The sequence below is a fragment of the Odocoileus virginianus genome, chromosome 21 (genome assembly GCF_023699985.2).
Source record: "Odocoileus virginianus isolate 20LAN1187 ecotype Illinois chromosome 21, Ovbor_1.2, whole genome shotgun sequence".
Classification (NCBI taxonomy): Eukaryota; Metazoa; Chordata; class Mammalia; order Artiodactyla; family Cervidae; genus Odocoileus; species Odocoileus virginianus.
The window spans coordinates 36295282-36321051 of record NC_069694.1 but is presented as its reverse complement, the minus strand read 5'-3'; positions in this window follow the sequence as shown (position 1 = coordinate 36321051).

Below are 25770 nucleotides of genomic sequence, written 5' to 3'. Positions count from 1 at the left end.
CTTGCTCACAGAATACTTAAAATCTAAAGAGGGTTGTGACAAAGTATACCTGCATGGAAAAGATTTGTTACTTAAGAATAAACACAGGTCGGGGTGAGAGTCCTCTGTTTAAAGATGTGAAGAGCTGAGATATGGAAAAAGAGGTAGTTACGTAGTCCAAAATATTCAGACCTTTTATATGAAAATCTGTTTGACATTTAGAAACAATAAAAAAGTTTATTATTGAGGAATTACAGTGTGGAGTGTGCACCACAGTATTATTTATTTTATTTGAACAAGTGGTAAACTCTATGGGAGATAAAGCCAGCACTGTGGAAGACCCCAAAACTCTGCCATGATTTCATAAAAGCTTGTAATTCAACTATCATCATACCTGGTGAAGAACAAGCTTCTAATTTTTTTTAAAATCATTAAGATTTAACTGTCATTACATTGGGGATGAATCAGTAATGCAAATTCCCTGAATTTTAATCAGCATGATCCAAAAAACTAAAAAATTTCAACACATACCAAACAAACAAACAAACAACAAAAAACATACCTCTAACAGAGAGAAGGATTAAAGAAATAATAGAGTTTCCATTTCATCAGTAATACTTTGGCTTTTCTTTGCTTTAATTTCAGGAGCTCGCCTTGAAGGTTTTGTTTTCACTACTGATTAGAGTTATACTAACTAATAATAAACATATCTTGACACTAAAACCAACATAAAAACTATGGTTGCTTAAAGATGAAGGAAGAATAGCTGCTTTACAAAGTAAAACCTTTAAATTTTTGTATAAAGAAATAGAGTCCAAGTTTTGCTTCTTCAATGCCCACTAAATAATTAAGACTCCAATACACCCTAAATATCTGAATACTCAATTTTAAGAGAAAGTGTAATTATAACACACATTTTTTACTACTTAATTTTAAATTGAACATTTATTTTTGAATATTAAGTGCCAAATGCCGTGATACAAAAGCAGATGAAGACATTTCCCTGTCTTTAAGAATCATATACATAAGCAGAAGTCACTCCTATAAACAAATAATATAATAACAATAATATTGAGGTACAGATCTGTGCAATATATGTATCAAATTTAGTAAAAAGAAAATGCATTGTAACTTGTCAAAATGTGAATAGAATGGTAGAAGTAGAATTTGAACTCAGTTTAATTTAGTTCCAAAACTTACTTCTTTCCTTTAATCCACATTCCCATTGATAAGCAAATAAAATAGAAACCGTATGATTTAGTGATTTATTGTTCGGTTATAAGTTACCTCAAAACTTAATGGCTTAAAGAAACATTTATTACCTCAAATATTCTGTGGGTCAAGAATCTGGAAATGGCTTTGCTGAGTCCCCTAACTCCGATTCCTCACATACTGCGATCAAGTGTCATCTGTGGCCACACTCATCTCTAGGTTCTCCTGGAGGTGAAGCCACCTCCAGACTCACTCATGTGGTTGTTGGCAAGGTTCAGTTCCCCTCATGTTGCTAGACAGAGGGCACTGAGGTATTAGCCAGAGACTTGTCTTAGTTCTCTGTGACATGAGCCTCTCCATGGAGGATCTCACAAGACGGCAGCTTTCTTCACTGAGTGAGCAAGTCAGAGAGCAAAAGAGGTCTAACAAGATGGAAGCTGAAGTCTTTTTGCAAATTAAATGGGTGTGACATTTCATCCCTATGGCTGTGTTCTATTCATTATAGGTATTTTAGTTCATATGCAAAGAGAAGGGATTACGTATAAGCATGCATACTAGAACTCAGACATCATTGGGAGCCACTTTAGAAACAGTCTACTATAAAATGTATAAAAAATACATCAGTAGCTCAGAGGAGGAGTTGTTAAATCTTTTCAAGTAGGGGCAAGATTTGAAAAGAAGCAATATTTACCTGAAGTGCATATTGAAGATCTTATAGTAGTTAGGCAGTAATTTTGTTTAATAGGTTTGTTTGTTTATGTAGAGGAAGTATGCTTAAAACAAAGGGGTAAGGGAAGGGCATACTTAGAAGCTATAATAACGTGGGAAAATATCTTGAACCATAAAGCTATGGAAGCAAGTTGGAGATGAAATTGAGAAAAGTAGACCTTAAATTTGGGAGTGGCCATGATCAATTTAAATAATTGATGAAAAATAATTATAGTGTTCTGAGAAGAAAATTGACCATAAATATAATATTTGTTGCTTTTCTAAAATTATCTGTGGATCCAAGTTAAAAACTAACAAAATCTCCATAGTTAATCCAGGGGAAATTTTGAAGGACATACTTACTAGGAAATTGGGATTTTATCCTACAAGGCAACAGTCAGTTTCTGAAGAAATTTTAAGCAAGAGAATGAAATGATGACAGTCAGTAACAATAGCTGGAGTGTCACTAACTGATTACAGGAAAAAAGCCATATTATAAGGCTATGTTAGTACCTAGGCAACAAAGAGATCTGATGGGAGCTGTGATGTTTAGGTAGAGAGAAAGATTAATCTCTAGGAGATACAATCAACTGGACACATTGACTAATTTAAAATGAGAGATACAGAAAGGGGAAGGATTTTAGATTTCTGGTTTTAGAAGCTGCATCATGTGAAAAGAAAATCACAGTGAAGTGGGTATTGTTAAGAAAGTCTGTAAAATGGAGCTGAGAGGCATACGAGGTCGTATGACTTTCTGTATGTCTCAGCCCAAATGGAATCTAAACTTTTGACCACTTATTGTCTTAACCAGGCATCCAGAACATCTGCCAGAAACTCAAGATACTTACTGAACACTTACCTAAAGTAACTTGTGACAGCCTGTTCCTTAGGGAAATATTTCTTTTCCTTCATCACAGTCAATCTCAACTCCTACTAAACGACTTTTAAGAACCATGCAGGTTTTATTTTTATAACTCCCTAAATCTTTTCTTCTTCAGAACACTCTTTCATTTCTAACTAAGTCAATGCCTCTGGAATTGCAATTTTTAAGACTCCAAAGAAAGCTCTTTGTTTATCACAGCCTTGACACTGATTATTGTTCAACAGTGATAACATTTAGAGAAAATAAAAAATCTTTATTTCCTTCCTATGGAGGGAGAAACCCAGTTCTTTACTACGCTTTTCTTCCCTGTGAGTCCCCTTTACTATTTACACCAAACGTTTCATTTTTGACACCTCTAGTCACCGAATGTGTGGGGCTTTTTCCTCCATAAGTGGAAGCAGGTCTCCAGGACACAAGCTGGTTGCCCTGCAGTTTACCTTGACCTCAATCTACCTGGAGACAAGGACAGCTCCCACAGGTTAGAGCAGTCCCACAAGACTGCTCCCACCCCACTTCAGATGACAGTCAAGCCGAGCTCATCACCTACACTTCTGGCAAAACAGCTGCAGGTTGACGGTTGCAACGATCTCCTCCTCAGACCTGGTCAGCTTGCTACAGTGGCCCATGGAACTCGGGGGAAACACGTATGTTAACTAGTCTATTAAAGGACATGATAAAAGAATCATACAAACTGAGATGAAGAGATACATAGGGTGATGTCTGGCTCTGGGTGCAGAGGCTTCTCTGTCCCTGTGGAGTTCAGGTGTGTCACTATCTTGTATGTTTGCCAGCCTGAAAACTCTCCTAACTCACACTTTTGGGGTTTTATGGAGGCTTCTTCATGAAGACATGATCAATCATTAATTCTATTTCCAGCCCTCTCCCTTCTCAAGAGAATGTGGAGTGGGGTGCTTCTAATCATGGCTTGGCTTTTCTGGTGAGCAGCCCTCATCCAGGAATCCACCCAGAGTTGCTGACTCATTAGAACCAAAGATACTTGTATCACCTAGGAAATTACAAGGGTTTTGGGAGACCGGTGTCAGGAATATATAGATATAGATAGATATTGATATATAGCATCTATCCCCAGTCACATTACATATAAATAATATATATCTATATATTTCTATTATCTCAGAGTATATATTAACACACATATTATTTTTTCTTAGAAATAAAAGAATAAATGTAACATTGGTAAAACAGATATGCCTATATTGGCTATTCCTAATATTGTTAGAAATAAGATTGAGAGTCCCTTGGACTGCAAAGGGATCAAACCAGTCAATCCTAAAGGAAATCAGTTCTGAATATTCACTGGAAGTACTGAGGCTGAAGCTGAAGCTCCAAGACTTTGGCCCCCTGATGCAAAGAGCTGACTCATTGGAAAAGACCCTGATGCTGGGAAAGATTGAAGGCAGAAGGAGAAGGGGATGACAGAGGATGAGATGGTTGGATGGTATCTCCAATTTGATGGACATGAGTTTGAGCAAGCTCTGGGAGTTAGTGATGGACAGGGAAGCCTGGCATGCTACAGTCCATGGGGTTGTAAACAATCATACATGACTGAGTGACTGTACTGAATGGAATATTGTTTAAGTACAATATCTGCCTATAATAGAAATAAATTTCATGGCACCTGGAGAAAAATGAAAGTAGAGAGGAACTGTCTACCATAAAAATGAGATAGAAAATGCTGAAAATGCCCAGTGCTTCTCTTAAAATATTGTAGACTAACTAATGGAATTGCACTTATTGATTTAATTAATGAAGTTTGCAGCCAGAAAATGCTCCTCTCTCTGTTATTAGTCTGACATTCATTTGATTTATGTACAGCAAAGTATATTTCAAATCACCTTAGGTTCGAGGGTTTTCCATCTTATTTTATTCCTTTCTCCTTGTTCCTTATCCAACTCCAATTCTCCTTGAAAAATGCAACTGAGCTATGATAGACAAAAGGAACAGCAAAGCATAGATATGAACTGTATTCTTTCCCTTGGCACCAAACTGGTCATCTTTTAAGAATCAAGGCCCTGAGAATGACCTAAGTTTGGGTTTCAGGGATCAGTTCCCTGTCCTCTAGCTACCTTCTCTGACCTCCAACAGGTTTAAGGGTTGTTATTCAGGGAGCAATAAATTGACCCTTGTGGAAAAATTTCACAGTGAAAAAATGCCATATGAATCTTATGTTCTTTCATCTGAGCTTTGGCCTAACGATAACTTCAATTTAATACACTAAGAATGTTAGGGTCATTTGGCTGAACCATCAACAGTAAAACACATGTTTACTGAGTTCCTGTACATGGAATATAGGAATGAATATAGTATATTTACAAGCTACAGTCATTCTCTTAAAGAATTATAAACCTAGTAGAAGTCCTAAGAGTATATAAATAGTTGTGAAGAAAATAAAATTTATGAACACGTCACTATTAATATAAAGTATTGTGAAAATCCAGAGAAAGAGATCATACATTTCAATAAGAACTCAGAACTGTTTCATTTAGTAGGTGGCATCTTAGACAACCTATAAGCAACCAGTAAGATTTTTGAGAAGTAGAAACAAAGCAGAAGAAATAGGAGAAAAATACACTCATGAGATTTCAGGAAATGCTACTGTTTATTAAAGCTTTTCCAAGGAAAATAAAAATGAACTTAGAAAGATACAGTTGAATTAAAATTAGTTTAGTCTTGTTACTAAAAATATTTATTGATCTCTGTTGCAAGAACTGGCTGACTTTTACCAATCCTGTTTTTTCTTCCTCCCTTGGGTAGAGCTAATATGCATTTACTAGCATACTTTGCAATTGGGTGTGGCCAAGTGACTGAATTTTGACAATAATGCAAAGTGTCCTACTTATAGAGGTGGCCCATAAAAGATCGAATGTAATCCTCCATGTTCTTTCCCTTCAGAACAAATTTGGAATATGCAAATTACCTGATATGATGACTTGTATTAGTCAAGAGTTTTTACATAAGGCACCAGGAATGTGATATATAAGATAAAAACTGCTAAATTAGACTTCATCAAAATTGAAAACTTGTGTTCTATGAAAGAACTGCTGAGAGAATGAAGAGATCAATCACAGAGCCAGAGAAAATATTTAAAAATCACTTTTCTGACAAAGGACTTGTAACTAGAATGCATAAAATTTTCTAAAAGTCAAACAATGAAAGAAAACCCAATATTAAAAAGGAAAAGATTTGAACAGGCACTGCACCAAAGAAGATATTTTGATGGTGTCAAAGCATAGTAAGAGATATTCAAGAAAGCTAATCATTAGGGAAATGTAACCTAAAGTCACACAAGATACAGGTATATATTTATTAACATTGCTACAATGAAAAAAAAATTACTTACCATATCAAGTGTTGGAGAGGATGTGGGGCAACTGGAACTCACATTGTGCTGGTACAAATGTAAAATGATACAACTGCTTTGGAAAAGAGTTTGGCAGCTTCTCGTAAAGTTAAACTTACACTTGACATATGATCCAATAATCCACCTCCTAGGTATTTGGCTTAGAGAAATGAAAATGTATAATCACACAAAAGTCTGTTTCTGAATGGTTATCAGCTTTATTGTTAATTAGCAAAACTGAAATCAAACAGTATTTCTGTTGTGGAAAAAAAACTTTATTACATCAATGCAATGAAATTTTACTTGGCAATAGTAGGAATAAAATTTTGATTCATGCAATAATACAGATATATCTCAAAATACATTTTGCCAAGTGAAAGAAGTTAAATACATTGAACAGCAGAGGAATTCTACAATTATAATCACTTCTAAAATAAAAACAAAAATAGTATTTTCAAGTTCCTGAGCTTATGAACCTCTATATTCTCCTACATCATACAAAATAACATAGGATTTTTTAAAAAGAATATTTCTGTATATTTTTATTTTTAATGTTCAAAGTATTTTAAATAACTCTCATCAAAATGGTGAAAGGTGAGTTAAAAAATTAGAGAATAGTTAGATAGTAGGGTAGTTTATATGTATTTAGTTAGGGAATTAACCTTTTATTTGTGGCCCAACCACAAAATTACAAGTTTGACATGTATTATTGGTATTAATAGCAATACTTCTACTTGTCTTTATTTCTTACTGCAACTGCAAAGGTATACATTTCATTGAACATTATAGTTGATTATACCATATCAAACTTTAATATTCAGATGATTGGTGACAGTCTAAATATCAATACTAATGTAAAAAGAAGAAGTAATAAGATCTAAAAGAATAGGCAAATTTGTTAGTAAAATGCTCTCTGGCATACATGTGTCTTTCTTTTCCTGAAACAAATATATATGCATTTCAAACCTATTTCTCAGAAAGTAATTTGTATCAACTTCATGCATAGTTCAACAAGGTAAATTCTGACATTTTAAAACTCTTTCTGTAGGTGTTAAAAATGTTTTCAAGAAATAATGTTACCAGATACAGGAAAAACACAGTCATCACTTACTATTAGAAATTCTGCATGTTCCACATTCCTCCGCAAGCATGAGATATAAACAAAGGAAATGACAATCACATATTTTGCAATTTCTAGATTTGCTATTCTTATTCATATATACTGTTGTAGATTTTTTCATTCTTTAATAATACTAAATTAGAAAACATGAAAAAATCTTTTTTTTTAACTTACAGTCTTTCTGTACTACTCATTAGATTTAAGAGAAAGAAGAGAGAGTGAGAGAAGAGAGGCGAAAATGACTGAGATGATTTGGGGAAAGAAGAAAGAAAAAAAAAAAGAAACCTAAACTAAAACTTTAACATTCAACTCTAAGTTGAATTTTGATTTAACCTACTAACATCTTGATTGAAACTAAAATGCCCATCACAAATATGAATGTCTTTTGCTCCCAACAATTTACAGCACTTTATGGCCTATTTCATTGCATCATAAATGTCATAATGACCAAATGTTCCATGAAATGTCATAAAATGACATGAATTACAGCTATCATCTAGTCTATGTCTGAAAAAAACGAGATACTGGTTCCTGCTCAGGTAACATTGTGCTTTCTGTGTTTGAAATCTCTGTGTCCTGTGACAATGAGTTAATTAATTTTATCATCCAAATGTACTGTTGTGCTCTCTCAAACAGTAATTCCTTAGTCTGGAGAGTATATACATAACTGAATTAAGTATCTTTCAATTATAATGCTGTTATTTCTTTAAATATCAGGTATTTAAATATTCTTAAAAATCTCATCTTAACAAAGCTCTCTGGCATGATAATACTTTACAACTAATGTTTCATTTTCAATATTAGGACATTTGCTGCTCTGGGAGTTATTAACATGCATGAGATTTTATCATACTGTTAAAATTCAGTAATGAATGCCATGTTCTTTGGCTACCCCCATTCTCCCATTATTGTGTGCATGCCAGAATGCAATTTAATAGTTTCCTAAATGTAAGGAAAGAGAGAAAAGATCATAATGATGCTATTAACACACTTGTGCTGCCTGTACTTGTATTACTAAACCTATTTTTCACAACTTGGTTTTACTATTCAGCTTTGATCCAGCTGGAAATTTAGCTTGCTAGCTATAAAGCAGTTTTTGAAATGTTAATTTTCAATTTATATCAATATTTTGCTTCTCTTTTTTCTTAATCCAAATAAAGAAATGATATAACTCTTAGACTGTACCCGAGTACATTTTAATGTACCTGTTTATTCAACAAGTAATTTACTGAACCCCTTCTGAATCTGGGTACTGCCACTTAGGGGAAGAAATAAACATGACAATTGCTGTTTCTGCCTTCATGACACTTATCCAGGATCTCAGAAAACAAATTTGTAATTGTACATCCAGTTCTAAGGGTTTGACTTCGGTAAGCTAAGGCATCGTCTACAGAATGCCATTACTCCAGATCCATGGAGGAATAAAAATTGAAACACTCAAACCAGCATTTTCGATTCTGCAATCCATTTCTTTTCCTTCTTAGTGAATTTTCCCTGCCCTTTTCCATTGAGTAAATTATAGGCAAACTAATTCAATCCCTCCTTCTTTGTAGGGGTGCATATTTGTGGACTCCCAAGGTAACTGTAATAGTGGACACTTTACTAGTCTTGATTTTCCAGTCTCACTCAGTATACTCCTGCTGGTAACAGAAAGTAGTGAGTAACTGAATACCCTGAGTAGTAATGAACATCCTGGGCCTATGCATCTATCTAGTTCTCTCTCCTCCTCTTACCTTCCTTAACAAAACATTGGTGTCTTAGTTTTTCCTACACCCAATTATTTCTTTACCAAGTGGTAATTGCCAATCCCTACCCTGACATATAATAGTCATTCAGTAAATGACACAGCCCTGGAAATAAGCTACAGAGAGTTTAAAAAATATCTACAGAATCATGGTTCATTCCATTTGGCATGATATTTTTACCTTGTTGTTTTCCTTAAATAATTACTTAATTCTGTGCAGAAAGAAGCTAAAACAATGTTTTAAAACTTTTGTCAGGGTTAGACAAAAGAGTCATAAAACAATGGAATTTGTCATATTGGAGGCTTATGTGATTGGACAATGAATTTTAAGGCAAATATGCTTATTACAATGCCCCAAGAGAAAATTCTAAAGCCCAACTCAGAAACAACAGTCAGAGCTTACATAAGGCAATTTACATATTCCAAGGGAGGAAATCAGTGCAATGCTTGGGGCACTTCATAATGTGGAAAAATACAGTGAGAAAAGCTGTGAGCCTGATGTTTCAATCATATTAAGTATATACGGGAATAATTTTCTTGATTTCAATTTTTCTAAAGTGGCTCTTAATCAACAAAGAAAAAATTGGGAGGAAAATGTCTGCTTAAGGTTTTGTAAAGTTCTGAAACTTACATCTGTGTCCTTTGTGTAAAATCTGCCTGTTGTTTCAATACAATTTATAATTTTTTCAAGGAATTTATTTTTCAGTTTGGCATATCATGAGAAATCCCTGCATTTAGAAAAACTACGCAGACAAAGTTTGAACTACCTGTGGTTTCCTAATGAGTAATTCCAATTGCAAGAACTTCTGACTCAGAAAAAAAATAAAATATCTGTAGGAACATTTAAGTACTTGGAAGAGAGATTTTGGATAATGACAAATGAGATATTTGGCCCTGCATGACTAAGTCAATGAGGAACATTACAATATATTACTTTAAGTTTGCACAGGCAATCATATTTCCTATATGGTTTGTTAGGTTCCAATATACCTTTTAAACTTTCCATCTAATTTGGTCTCTTAATTTCATTGTTTTATATTGGTATATTTCTGGTGATCTTAAAAAAGAAAGTTTAAATGTATTTAGAGAAAGTTTTACTTTGTGAGTGACATTATGCCAGGCATATTAAAAGACATACTCTGCCATGAAAGAGTTTAAGCAGTCTATAAGGTGGAAGAGCTCGGTCCATTTAGTAGAAGAAAAATGCATAGTAGAATATAGTAGGGAGATGTTTTGAATATTAAGTATTTTTCTCATGTTTTCATTTTTAAGGGTACACTGAAAATCTCAATTGTTAATAATAGAAGAAAAAGAAAAACATTGAGGGTTCATTTGCAAAACATGAATAAGAAAAATATGTGCATTCATTACAGTCCCACTCTTGTTCAGTTCCTTTGTTTTTGAAAGAACAGAACACACGTAGAAATTTTCAGGCCTTTGAAAACAGTTTATACCTTTTCACATGTGAACATTTGGTGCACATCTTTTCTATCTTAATGTTTTCTCTTAAACTCTATCATTTCTGAAAAGACAAAATTAACATTTTACTATTTACTGTATGGCTACAATGTTCAAGACTTGAATATTCTTTGAAAGTCAAGACTTGTGAGGATGAATGAAAGTTGAATTGAAGAGTTCTTCAGAAAACCACAGAATTTGACATTGAACAAAATACTGCTGTTTATATGATACATTATAGCTGCTTTTTGTGAAATATTTGGCATGAAATACCATTAGGTTCCTCTAGTCCTCCTGACTTTCAGCAGGCTAGTGACTTGTTGCGTTGCTATGATGACTGAAATTGAGTTGACATGTGTTGACTGCCTGTAGAGTTTTGTATGCTAACTTGTTGTGGAATAGACAAGGATTCTCTTCTCTCTAAATTACGCAGAATTTTTTTGCAGAATAGAAATAATAAACATGCAACTTAGCTGAAATAGAAACACAAATATTCCATAAGATTTGAAGGAATGGCACTCAGCTATCAATATGGTTATAAGAGAATTCTTTCCTGTATGTTGATTTTATCTTTAAGTGGAGGGCTCAATTGTTGTTTCAGAGAAGTTGTTTAAAGAAAGCTTTTTCTTTCATCATTTGTTCTTGGTCAGATCCAGAGATTTCTTCAGCTGCATTGCTTTATTCATTCACTGAACATAAATTCACAGAGTATCTGTTATGTGGCAAAGTCTATGCTAAATATTAAATGTACAAAGATGCAGAACCTGGTCTCTAAGCTGAAGGAATTTACAGGTTGAGGGAAACACAGCTAAGAATCAATTAAGTGCAACAAGAAAACTATAAATTTCACCAACCCTTCAAGGAAGCTATAATTCTTACTTAAAATTTCCCAGATCTTCCAACTAATTTTATAAGTTGAGTAAAACACTGATACCAAAACAATAAAAATAATGCAAGAAAAAGTAGAACATATTCACACATAAGTAAGAATGCAAGATTCAAAATAAAGTATTAGTAAATACAAACTAACACTGTGTCAAGGGAAAAAAATACCTCAAAAGGTATCTTATGACTTCAAAGACTAGTCGATGTCAGGAAATCTATTAATGTAATTTACTCCAATAACAAGATTAAATGGAAATAAAATAATATCGACACGCTGATAGGTAACCAATATCATATTTTGCATTACTGAAACATAATTTCATTTTTTCTGAATACCCATCAGAAAACTATGGCAAAGACTTATCTTCAAATACATTTATGCCTATTTTTACATCTCCTTTCAGTGTTGAACTAAATATTTGCATACATTTAAATGAATATGGCTGACAATTTAACACCTTACAAAGTTGGAGATATTTAAATTTCTTTCCTTAATTATGCATTATGTGTTCTTAATCCTTGTATCTTTGGATTTATCTTAAGCTCCTTTATGGCTATTTATAATTGTATTGTTATTATTTACCCACAACCACCCCCAAAATTCTCAAATTAAAAAGTCTGCATTCCAAAGATTAAATAATTTGACTGATATTTGAAATATATTTTCCTCTAGAAAATAGTCTAAATAATCATATAAAACCTATTAATACTAGGGTATAAACTTAATGAAGAAAACAAACCTACATTCTATATAAGTGAAATACAGAATTAATATTAAAGTAGTGAAATAAAATACTTTGTGATACAAGTAATACATATATAAATAAAATATGTCATGAAAAAAATTCAATTTTCCTTGGATTCTTGTCCTTGAAGCAAGTAAGTTGAGGTTCTAGACCCTCCATGGACAATTAAAAATCAATAAACTGTTTTGGGCTTTTCTGTTTTGATTTCTTTTCCTCCATGTATAGTTTCACTTCAAAGTGAATATTTTAATTATTGAAAATATTTTAAAATTAAAATTTAATTTATTTAAAATTAAAATTAAATCTTAAAAGAAATTTATTAAATGCTATTCCAGTCTTTTATTGGATTACAACTGATGTTTTAAAAGATAAGTAAGTGGCTGAATTTATATAAGAGCAAAAGTCAGAGGACAGAAAAAGAGAGTATATCTAACTGAGATCATTTTATACAATATGAAATGAGGATGACTTAGGGAAAATCTGTACCCTCTCTTTGAGAGAGAGAAAGGAACAATGCATTAATCCATTCTCCTGCCAGACACTAGTCTGCATCAGTATATGTCATCTCAGTTATTGTCCAAAGCAGGCGTGAATAATCTTGGAGTGCACATCATGATGTACAAATAGTCAAAAATATAGAACATTAACCATACATATACTTGTGGCAAAATTTTGATAACTACATAACTAAATGGACTATTTCTAACAATTTTGCTAGAGTTACAATGTAAAACAGTAAATTTCAATGTAATTTGCTATTTTTGTTTCAAAACTAATTTAAATATAATGTATTTCTTCTTTCCTTTTAATTGAATTGTACAAGATTACCCTTATTTAAAAAAACAAAAACTCCAAAATGAAACCTGTATAATTTTTTCAACATGCTATTTATGAGTACCTATCAATTCCATGGATGGAGGAGCCTGGTGGGCTACAGTCCATGGGGTCGCAAAGAGTTGGACACGACTGAGCGACTTTTCACTTTCACATTGTTGGTATTCAACAAAACACATAGTTTTAGATATCTTAGAATGACATTAAAAAAAGAACATAAATTCACAGCTGAAACTTGTGAAAATTATAATGAAGGAAAAGAAGAGGATGCAATGATATACAGCAAAAGGAAGTGGGCGAGGGAGTTCAGGGGAGGGAGTTGCAGATGAAGTGAAGTGAAATCCGCTCAGTGGTGTCTGACTCTTTGCAAGCCCATGGACTGTCATCGATGCAATTCTCCAGGCCAGAATAGTGGAGTGGGTAGCCATTCCCTTCTCCAGGGGATCTTCCTAACCCAGGTCTCCCACATAGATGGCAGATTTTTACCAGCTGAGCCACCAGGAGATCCATTATGGTCTTGCTCAAAATGACGTTTCAGCTGCAGCCTGAAGGGTGACTAGAAGTTATGTATCTGGAGAAAATTTAAAAAAGGATGTGCAGAATAAATAGCTAATTAAATAATAATAGTTATAACAATCAATTTGGATGAAAGAAGAGCTTGTGAAAAAACTCCAGGTGGGTTGGAGGATTTCTGAGCAATGGGGGCAGTGATACTGAGACAGGCTGGGACCTGGGAGCCTTTACTGCATTGCTTGCATCTGGACAAAAATCTCCTCGAGCAACAGAACACAAAGAAACTGCTGCTGCTGCCGCTAAGTCGCTCAGTCGTGTCCGACTCTGTACGACCCCATAGACGGCAGTCCACCAGGCTCCCCCTGGGTTCTCCAGGCAAGAACACTGGAGTGGGTTGCCATGTCCTTCTCCAATGCATGAAAGTGAAAAATGAAAGTGAAGTCGCTTAGTCGTGTCAGACTCTTAGAGACCCCATGGACTGCAGCCTACCAGGCTCCTCCATCCATGGGATTTTCCAGGCAAGAGTACTGGAGTGGGGTGCCAGTGCCTTCTCTGACAAAGAAACTATAAGGGACTAAAAATGACTGCATGCCTGAACAATGGGACAAATTATGAACAACAAGATATAAAAAGGCCAAAACCCCAACTGTGACTTCTGAGGTGCCAGGAGCAAAAACAGGGTACCACACATGACCTCTGCATACAGCAGCCCCTAATGGTGGGCAGGCACCTAAGACACCTCTCAGGCCCAAACACCAGTCTGCCCCCACCTGCACCCTATTTAGGGAAACAGCTCACCAGATCACCTCCCCCACCCCCCACAACTTGCCCCACAAAAGCAAGCAGCAAAGCCACTTGTTACTTATTCTCGCTCTCTTGTGCTATAGCAGGACTCTCAGTAAAGTCTTGCCTCATCTGGCTCCTTATCAATCTCTATTAATTAAAGAGTCCAAGAACCCAGTTCGGTAATAATATGAGTTGAGGTTGGAATTAAATCTTGAGGCTTTTACATTATTCTGAATTTAAAGAGGAGGTTAAGGCTGTGATAACATCATTGCCATGACAGATATTTCTTTTTTTTTCTGCTTTGGAGGATCAAATACCTATATCATTAATTGGGTATAGAGTAGTCAGAAAGGAGGAAAAACATAGGAGCTTAAAGATAAGGTACTCACAAGCCAGGAGAGACAACTACAGAATCTGTTATTGAATCAACAAATTACAAAAACACACAAAAGGGAATTTACAGATACATGTCACTGGAAAGTTAAAGGCTTGTATAGTTTCAGATACATTGTATTGACATGCTTAAACAATGAATGCAAAAAAAAGCTACATTTCATCATCTCTTAGCTGTTTTTATGTGTGTGATTTTATTTTTCATATGAAGTGACACATTGCCAGGAGTGTCTCCCAGGTCATATTCTACCCGTCTGTTGAACCCAATAACGTAATGCTTCTTTCTCAATAATTCCCATAACGAAGCCTCCTTTAAATCCAAGTCACCCACCCATCCTTGAACCACTCATGACTAGGAAATGATCTAGGAAATGGAATACCCTCCTAGTTTCAGGCCTGACTCACATCCCCAGTCCTCAGTGGGCATGTGGATAGGCTTTTCTGAATCAAACTGACTCAACATGACTGAGGTTTCAGAAGTTGTTTGCCAAGAAAAAATCAGGATGATGTTATTGGAAGAAGTAGAAATTTATGCTAGGTGATGGGCAAATAAGGATGTAGGGGATTATGAAGGCGATTGGAATAGGGAGAATCAGAAAAGGACCAGAAGAAATTAATGTCAGGGGATTGAATCCATGAGATTTGTAAACACAAGTCCAAAGATAGGATAAAAGTAAAAATACATATATATGCTACAGATAACCAACAAGGACAGCACAGGGAACTATATTCAATATTTTATAATAACCAATAAAGGGAAAATAATCTGAAATCACTTTGCTGTGCACTTGAAACTAACAAAACATTGTAAGTCAACTATACTTCAGTGAAAAAAAAAGAATACAAGGACATATCGATAATCTCACTCAAGATCTGCTGAATGTGAACTGATCCTCTAGGCTGTCTCCTGTTGACATGTATTTTAAAACAAGAATACCAGGATCCCTGAGCACTCTAAAGGTTGAGAATCACTAGATTAAAATGATAACCATGGGGATCCCTGAGTCTCTCAATAATTCAAAGTGTAGAGTTTCTCTGAGTTGCGAATTTATATGACTTTTATGTCACTTGTTATCTGAAGCAGGAAGATAATCTGACCACGAAAAGGACACCTACCACATAATATTGATTTTTTAAAGAATGTTGGTACTTCTATCAATGTATTGGCATGTTGAGAAATTTATCCAAATCAATTTAAGGCCAGTAAGACCTCTTGGGGAGAAGGCAATGGCACCCCACTCCAGTACTCTTGCCTGGAAAATCCCATGGATGGAGGAGCCTGGTGGGCTGCAGTTCATGGGGTTGCCAAGAGTTGGACATGACTGAGCGGCTTCACTTTCACTTTTCACTTTCATGCATTGGAGAAGGAAATGGCAACCCACTCCAGTGTTCTTGCCTGGAGAATCCCAGAGATGGGGGAGCCTGGTGGGCTGCCGTCTATGGGGTCGCACAGAGTCAGACACAACTGAAGTGACTTGGCAGCAGCAGCAGCAAGACCTCTTGGCGATTTTGCTTCAACCTCCAAACTTTCAGATTTTCTCTACAGCAGATGAATTGAGTTCTTGAAAACAGGTGTGGAAACTTGAAACTGAATACCCATGAGTGCCTTTGAACATGAATACATTGCAAGGTTTTGCTTTGACTCTGAATTTCTTACTCTCCTTAGACTGGAGTTAGTGGTTAGCACTTGCTCACTGTCAAGTGTGTTGCAAATCCTGGATTAAGATTTATTGCAAAAAAAAAGCTCATCCTTGATTATTGTGAAGTCTGTTAAGATTCAGCCACCAGGTGTCAGTAGGACTTGCAAAACAGTAGGGTTTTGCCAAGTCCAGAGATGTTCATTCAGCCTCTGGGAGCAAATTAACATAGTCTTTGGTTATATTTTCTTTTCGTTGCTGCTGTTCCAGGGAAAGAAATGCAATCCATTGACAGACCCATTGAACACAAAATATAAATCTTCCCATCAACTCCCGCCCCTGCCCATGACAATACCTTGCTTCCCCACACTTTTAAGAATATGGGCTAGCTTTTAATTTCCAAGAATTGAGTACCTCAAGATTCATAGTGAATGAGGTCATTTTCCCAATCTAGAAGGAAAAGGATACATCTGAAGCAAGTGACAAACGGGTAAGTTATCTTGCCAATTACATATAATCTACTATGAAATGTCAATTAATAAAAAATAAGTAGAAAAGTTGAGTGTTCTCAGACTATATATAATGCCAAAAAGAATATGCTGGGGCACTTGCAAAGCTTAAATAAAATGGGGTCTTTTTTCTTACTAATCATCCAAGGTTTTGTGTTAGTATTCTCACTTATTATTGATATTATCTTCATCATTATTGTCTTTTACTCTGCTATTGTTGCTTATAAGACAGACAAATCCATTTGACCCCTTTACAAAGCCACCTGAATACCTCAGTTTATTTTTCCTATTTCACATTAACCTTGAATTAAAACTTGAAATCAAATATGCCACAGCATATTAATGATATCATTATAAAATTTATTCTATTCTCTATAGTTTATTCTATTCTATTCTCTATAGTTAATTCTCTACAGTTTTTCTCTGTAGAAAAGGGAATTTGCAAAATGTACTCTCACTTTCTTGAGAATTATTCTAATAGTCACTGTGTTCTGGTAAATTGGTTTATTTCACTCTAAGTTTCCTCAGAGGTAGATATATGAGGCCCTTGATGTAGCCAGCCTAACTAGTTAAAGTCTGACTGAGGTCATAAAGTCTATTGACTCATATGGCTATTCCAGGGTAGAACACAAAATTCTACATCATCTTTGAATGAAATCCAAAGGAGCAAGATCCCAGCTGTCCTAGTGTCTGTTGAAAACACAAGACTGACCTAGTTTAAATTGGTTCTCAGCATTATTTTGGAGAGCATTTATGTTTTCAAGACTGTAAGAATGATACATGTATATTTTAGAAAATTTTAAAAGTAAACATCAAGATGAAAAATAGACAGCAATTGTTAACATTTTGATTCACAATTGTAAAGATTTTGTATTATCTTTTCTGTGTTTACAGTATTTAAAAAGCAGCAGCAACCAGAACAGCTAGTTCTGTATGGAAATTACCTATGAACAATTTGAAAGACTATATAGAGCTTTTCTTCCCAGGATAATAGATGGTGAGCTACAATGGCTAGATTATATTGTCCTTATGCCTTAGCAAGGTGAATTCCATGATAGCTATCGCCGGACACATAGCACTAAAATGTCTTTTCTTCTCCTTCAAATACAATATGTTTTTAGAATTTGAATTAAAAAATTATTGTAAAAGAGGTGTGGGGCAGGGACAAGGGTTAGAACCAGCTTTGAATGCTGTGTAAACTAGGTCCAATATTACAAGGGGGTGACTTACTTCCCTGTGGCCACAAAAGAGTCTGGGTCTCTTGGGGGTGAGTGATTGCAATACTGGTAGTGAAATGAAATGTATGCTCGGTTTTTTCTTTGTGTGCACTTGCTGTTTGCCTCAAAGCTTCATTAGAACTTTGGTTAGTGAACATTCTCTTGATATCTGTCATGTTAAAAAATACATACATATTTCCAGTGCTGTTAAATATTTTCATATCACCTTTTGTGTTGTGTTTCAGTGAGAGTGTGAGGAGCGTGAGGAGGGGGTCAGTCAGGTCCTCCTAAATTTCTGCCATTTAACTCAGAAGGCCCTCATTACCAGCACTATGATGCCCTCATTCTGAATCATTAGTGAGCACTTTTCCACTTAGGGCTTTCAGAGTAACCTAGTTGAATATATTTCCAGTGCCTATCACAGTCCCCAGGACAGAGTAGATACTGAAAAAAAAATACGAAAAGAGTCAAAAACTAATTTTTTAAGAGACAGTAACCTGTTGTCAGGTATTAATGATACAAAACAAATCATATTTTTCATTTGTCATGCTTCATCAGTTTAGTTGGGACATCTGGTAGAAATAATTCAAAGCAGACACTATTAATATATAAGTAGCAGGGTACACATGTACATGTGAATGATAAATATTGGACAGAATTGTAATAAGAAAATATTGAACACTTAGAACATATAAAACATAAATACAATTTCTTTTTTAGAAATGAATAATATAAGAACTAGTGGAGTTCAACGAATGGTATAGTGGGTAAGTGGAACTTGGGTTAACAGAACGTGATATTGTCAAGAAGGAAACCATACTTTGATAGTGCATAAGAGAGAAATTGGATCACAAATTGAACTTTGCTTATACTCAAACTGTGAGTTGGAACCTGACCTGGGAATATCGCTAGAGTTATCAGTTTTGATGGTTTTCAGATTATTTGGGCGGCCAGGATGCCCTTTTAAGCCCTCCAGCTGACTGGCCGACTGCATCTTTTCCTACAGAGCACAGGCTCTGATACAGTGATCCCCGCATTTATCATGTTCAGATGTGTCTGCTTCAACGTGTTTTTCTGTAACTGGAGGAAAAACCCATGTGGAGATTGCAGCTGGTACCTAATGCAGTACCTCACCTCATGGCATAAGACAATCTCCAAGACATATTACTCAGACTCCCATGTACACAAAGAGAAAACCTATCCCTCAGGGAAGATTATCTAGTTCACCACCTGGATATCTAGGTGAAGATTTTTTCCAAAGTGACATGTAATTTCCAACAAACCCTACAAGTACCCTTAAATATTACACATAACACATAGGCACTTTCAAGAGGATATATTGTTATTAAAAACACTTACATTTGAAGTATTATTTAAGAAATAATTCATTTTATATTACTATCTTCCTTGTATATAGGCATGTTCCTTTAGAGCCTAATGTGTTTTGACTAATATACATTTGTGACTTTGGCTTCATAAGATATAATTGTGACTTATGCTTTTTTTTTTCATTCATTTAATAAATAGTTACTGAACACCTCTACCTTTATATAAGTTTACTATACTTCATAGGAGATACAAAAATGTTTAAGACAAAAAAATAAATAGATCCTCCAGGGGCTTACCGAGGAGGACACAAAATAAGAATATCACTCAGATCTTTTTATAATACATAAAGCTGTAAGTTCCCTGTGAAAACTGTCCATCACTCATTCTCAGTCAGCCAGAGAGGGTGGTGAAACTTTCTAAAGGCTTTTCTTGTAAAATCAAACACTGAATTCCTTAAAATGCAGTGAATTTGAAATCAAGTCAAGAATTAATTGAAGTTGAGTACCAGCAAACATAATAGTTCCAGGTCCTGAGGCATATGAATTTACATTTAATTGACAAAAGTTACCTGATTGAAAATCATAATATATGAATGGCTAACTCAATCACCTGAGTGACTGATGCAGCATTCAGTGAAGAATATTGTTATTAAAATACCTGGGAAAAGAATCAGCTATAAATAATCCAGTTGGTTGGCTGGGAATAGACTCTCAAGTTTATGTGGCAGGTAGGAATCTCTGTTTTATAACTTTGCTTATTTTCTATAACTACTTAAATTTCTGCCATGTTGGCAGACACAGCATTTTAATATATAGCCAACCCATTCTCTTTTTCTAAATGCATCCTAAGTCTAGGGAAATCTTACATAGGACAAGGCATTGCAGAGACTCATTGGATCCTCAGTGTCCTCTTCCTGCCTGAGTGAGGTCCATTGTTTTATCTGGACCCATTTACCAATCCATGTTTCATCCTCATAGTCATCTCTATTCCCATTTCTTCTTCCTCTGTTTTCTGTACTTCCAGGCCAATTCATAGGCATAATAATCATGCCGCTATATCCCTTTTCTCCACTTCCACAGTGCTGACTGGGAAGTAAAACTCAGAGCGTTTTTCTGGGAGGAAACCACCCATTTCAGTATCCAGTCCTCATCATGTCTCATCTCTCACTTGCCTCTTTTCCAAAGGAAATTTTTCTACTTAAATGTGTGTGGAGAGTCCCCTCTTCAATTTACCGCTCTTAAATGTATATTATATTCATAGTATTTCTCCATTTATTGAAGCAACCAGTATCTTGGGAGATAACAGTCAGGATATGTCTCTTTCTGCTTTCTCTCATCTCTTCCCTGAAGTATTGAGTAGGAAAAGGTCTAGCAACTTGACATAGAAGAATGAAGCAAAGTAAAAGGAGTAATATCCAAGAAAAATTGCAATGAATAATGTCAAATATGGTTATTCCTACATTTATGTATATTTAAATCAATTCATAATTTTTTGATCAAATAGAAGTCAAATATATAATAAGCAAAACTATAGAAATAGAGCAACAGATCAGAACACGTATTCATTATTTTAACATTTCTCTTTGAATGAACATTTAAGGCACTGTTTCTAGTGATTCCAGATGCAAAAACTAATTAAACTGTCTTTTTTTAGATGCTTATGAGCTGTTGGAGATGCCAACATATAAATAAGAACACAAAAGTATTATAGATTGTGAAAATATAGAGAAAGCAAACTGTGGATAAAGGTCTCAGTTCAGTTCAGTTCAGTCTCTCAGTCGTGTCTGACTCTTTGCGACCCCATGAATTGCAGCATGCCAGGCCTCCCTGTCCATCACAAACTCCTGGAGTTTACTCAAACTCATGCCCATCGAGTCAGTGATGCCATCCAGCCATCTCATCCTCTGTCGTCCCCTTCTCCTCCTGCCCCCAATCCCTCCCAGCATCAGGGTCTTTTCCAATGAGTCAACTCTTCGCATGAGGTGGCCAAAGTATTGGAGTTTCAGGTTTGGCATCAGTCCTTCATCAGTCTGGCATCAGTCCAGGGCTGATCTCCTTCAGGATGGACTGGTTGGATCTCCTTGCAGTCCAAGGGACTCTCAAGAGTCTTCTCCAATACCATAGTTCAAAAGCATCAATTCTTCAGCGCTCAGCTTTCTACACAGTCCAACTTTCACATCCATACATGACCACTGGAAAAACTATAACCTTGAACAGATGGACCTTTGTTGGCAAAGTGATGTCTCTGCTTTTTAATATGCTATCTAGGTTGATCATAACTTTCCTTCCAAGGAGTAAACGTCTGTTAATTTCATGGCTGCAATCACCATCTGCAGTGATTTTGGAGCCCACGAAAATAAAGTCAGCCACTGTTTCCACTGTTTCCCCATCTGTTTGCCATGAAGTGATGGGACCGGATGCCATAATCTTAGTTTTCTGAATGTTGAGCTTTAAGCCAACTTTTTCACTTTCCTCTTTCACTTTCATCAAGAGGCTCTTTAGTTCCTCTTCACTTTCTGCCATAAGGGTGGTGTCATCTGCATATCTGAGGTTATTTGTATTTCTCCCGGCAATCTTGATTCCAGGTTGTGCTTCTTCCAGCCCAGCATTTCTCATGATGTACTCTGCATATAAATTAAATAAGCAGGGTGACAATATACAACCTTGATGTACTCCTTTTCCTATTTGGAACCAGTCTGTTGGCCCATGTCCAGTTCTAACTGTTGCATCCTGACCTGCATACAGGTTTCTCAAGAGGCAGGTCAGGTGGTCTGGTATTCCCATCTCTTTCAGAATTTTCCACAGTGTTTTGTTATCCACACAGTCGAAGGCTTTGGCATAGTCAATAAAGCAGAAATAGATGCTTTTCTGGAACTCTCTTGCTTTTTCGATGATCCAGTGGATATTGGCAATTTGATCTCTGGTCCTGGATGAAGGTCTAGAAGTGGTGAATTCTACTTAGGTGGAGAAGGTTTAGGCAAGTTTCATAGAAATGAAGAATTTTGAGTTGAGTGTTGAAAGGTAGCCAGGTGTGCTCTAGCTGGTCGGAGTAGTGAAAGCATTCCAGGAAGGGCAGGTAGGAACAGAAGAGCCATGGCCTCACCGAGCAGCGCGCAGACTGGAGTGAGGGCGTCTGGTTATAAAGAAAATACAGGCAGTTTGACAAAGCAGTGACACAGGGTGGGCTATGTACAGAGGAAACTAGCTGCAGACATAATCTGAAGGACCCATATTTCATTCTACAGAACTCTGGATGACATTTTGAAAGATCAGGAATTTAGTTGAAAGGTGTTGAAGAACACTGTATGGTTTTATAGGATGGGGGTGTAATAAGACTGAACTGGATCTTAGGGGTATCATGTTGGTTTCAGTTATGGAGGACAAATGTGAGGTGAGGGGAGCACAGATAGAAAAAGGGAGAATATTTTAAAGAATTTTTCAGAGGCGGTGGCAAGCCATATTTAAAAGTAACCTGTAGTAGCAATGGGGAAGCAGTAGCTTCATAGTGTTATAATGAGGTTGACTTCACAAGATTTTGAGTGCATGTAACAACTATAGCCTAAAAATGAACCCTAGGATAACACTAGATTTTTGGCATGGGTCTCTGGTATATAGTGGTGTATTTTGCAAAGAGAAGCAGGTCTCTTGGGGAGAAAAGTAATCTAGTATACAAATGAAAGATAGATTAATTAGGCAAACTGGACCTTTTTAATGCTGAGAATGCTTTTTTTTTCATATCATTATATAAATGAAGGTTTTGAAATGTTAACTTTAGTGCACATAATACCTATTGACACATATACTTTTCTCAATAGTCTGCTGTAGGTAATTTCAGTACTTCATTTCAAAGTTCTAGCTGCCACATGGAGCTTATGTATCTAGTCAGACCTCAACATCTAGAATCATTATTCTCCTCTTAACTTGTAGCATACTACACTAATGAATATTTTGTGTTATTTGGAGGGCAAGATTTCAAATTGATCACACTTTCTCTCTCTCTCTCTCTCTCTCTCTTTTTAAAAAATATTTATGAACTTTCTAAAAGGCTTATTTTAGCTGGAATTGTCCTGTGTCATGTTCTGGACTGTGTTCTTCATCCAATTTTCCCATTAATATTAAACCAAAGTCAACAACAACAACAGAATCCTGCAAGAGAAGGCTTATAATTCTGGGGATGCAATTATTTTTATACATTTAATAGCATGTTGCCCTTTATGACATTTAAAAACTAACAGAATTCCATCTTAAGTCACCAATTAAACAGATGGCATTAACCTGTGGGAATTTAACAAATGAAATTGTTTTTAAAATTGTGCACATGAAAGTTGGCCATGGTATTTATGAAAGATATTCTGACTCTAGGCCGGTTAAAGGATGGAGCAAGGGACAACAGCGTGTCAGTGTCAGTTTCCTTTAGCTGTCATTTTAATTTTAGGGCAAATTTTGTTTTCAGTTAAAGAAAAAAGGTACTGTTTTTTTCTCTCTCTAACCTTACCATTCTCCTTTGTTTTTCATTTCTGATGATTGTCACTGTCCAGACATGCCTACCATAAAATAAATCAATCAAATGACTTTCAATTATTTTGCTCATTCAATAAGCATTCACTGAGCTACTGAGTGGAAGTGGGAAAGCAAACATAAACTATAAGGACTGATATGAGTAACAACTTCAACTTTTCTACCTGACTACTAGAATAATTGATTTTCTTATGCTAATTTTTTTGGCTCCCCAAGCAGAACAATGCCATTAGACCAGTAGTGATGCATTTCCACTTCTTATGAGTGTGCACTGTGGGATGAGTCAATGTGAAATAGACGAGTGCTCATATCGGCAGTTCCGGGAGAGGTAGCCCAGTGAGGAACAGGAGATGATGAAAGTCATGCAAGCAAACTGTACTTAATCAGGGGTGGAATCACCCCATTGTGGGTCCCTATGACTTCAGAAAAGCAGACCAACCTTGCTGACCTCCTTTGGAGAGAAACAGGTCATAGTTCTAGAAAGGACACCCAGCCCCAGAGAGAAGACCCAGGTTCAAGCTGTGGGGGTATCACAGCTTGAACCAGAGAAGGGAGGGAAGTAGGAACACAACTGATGTTGGTGTTGTTTAGTCACTAAGTCGCATCCTACTCTTTTGAGACCCTATGGATTGAAGCCCACCAGCATCTCTGTCCATGGGATTCTCCAGGCAAGAATACCATAGTGGGTTGCCATTTCCATCTCCAGGTGATCTTCGAAACCTAGGGATTGAACCCATGTCTCCTTTTTTGGCAGATGGATTTTTTTCTACTGAGCCCCCTGGGAAGCTCAGGGAAACACTTACTGGTGCCGACAGATTCCTACTATACCGGCACTAAAGCCCATATACACGTCCTGTTACTATTTGTATTAGTCATCTATTGATGTATTGCAAACTGCCATAGGCTTAGTGGCTTAAAAAAACCCTCATATTTATTATTTCATAGATTGTATTTTGGGGATATTGACACAGTTAGTGGATACACTATTTCACAGCTTCTCAAAAGGCTGAAGGGAAGGTCTTGACCAGGAAAAGGGATTCATCTAAAACTCAAATAGGAAAGGATCCACTTTCAAGCTCAAATGATGGTTGGCAAGACTCAAATTTAGTTTGATTATCGGGCAGAGGCCTCAGGCTCTTGCTGATTGTTGGCCAGAGGCCATCTTCAGTTCCTTGCCCTGTAAACCTTTCCAATGGCTGGCTTACTTCATCCAAACGAGCAAGGGTGAGAATCAAGAAAGTCTCCCAGCAAGACAGAAAAAGCAATCTTAGAAGTGACTTACCAGTTTTTTGCCTTATCCTATGGCTTAGAAACAAATAATAGGTCCCCTTTCATATTCAAGGTGTGAATGTCAATAGGTAGCAATAATAAGGGTACTGCAAGCATACAATAGAGTAGACCATGTGACTAAGATCATAAACTTAGGAGCCAGACACTGTGGATTCAGGTCTCAACTCTGCTACTTATTAAGCTGTGTGCTTGACACTGAGTTACTTAACTTCTTTGAATCCAGGTTCCCTGTTTATAAGATAGAAAAAATAATCACATTCACCTCATAGGATTGTTGTGAGGATTAAATGAGTTTAGATGTTTAAGCAGTAGGAAAGTCTCATTAAATGTTTGTTATTACATTTTGTGAGTAATATGGCAAAAACAGATGTATTTATCACCTAGCTAGACCATGGGTCATCCATTCAAGAGCATTTTGCATTTTTGAGTTTGCAGATAGAAAGGCATGAATATCAGGAATCGATGCTTCACAGAAAGAGCAGACCGATAGATCTGCCTCCACAAAACAGACCTTGGCCCTGGCTCTCCTCATGGAGAACAGGGTATGGAGGGAATTACATCCATCCTGAGAGCCCTCAGGCCAAAATGAGGATGCACATGGGTCTGAGTCTTAAATACTCTATTTTTCCTCTTAGGTAAAGGGATAGGA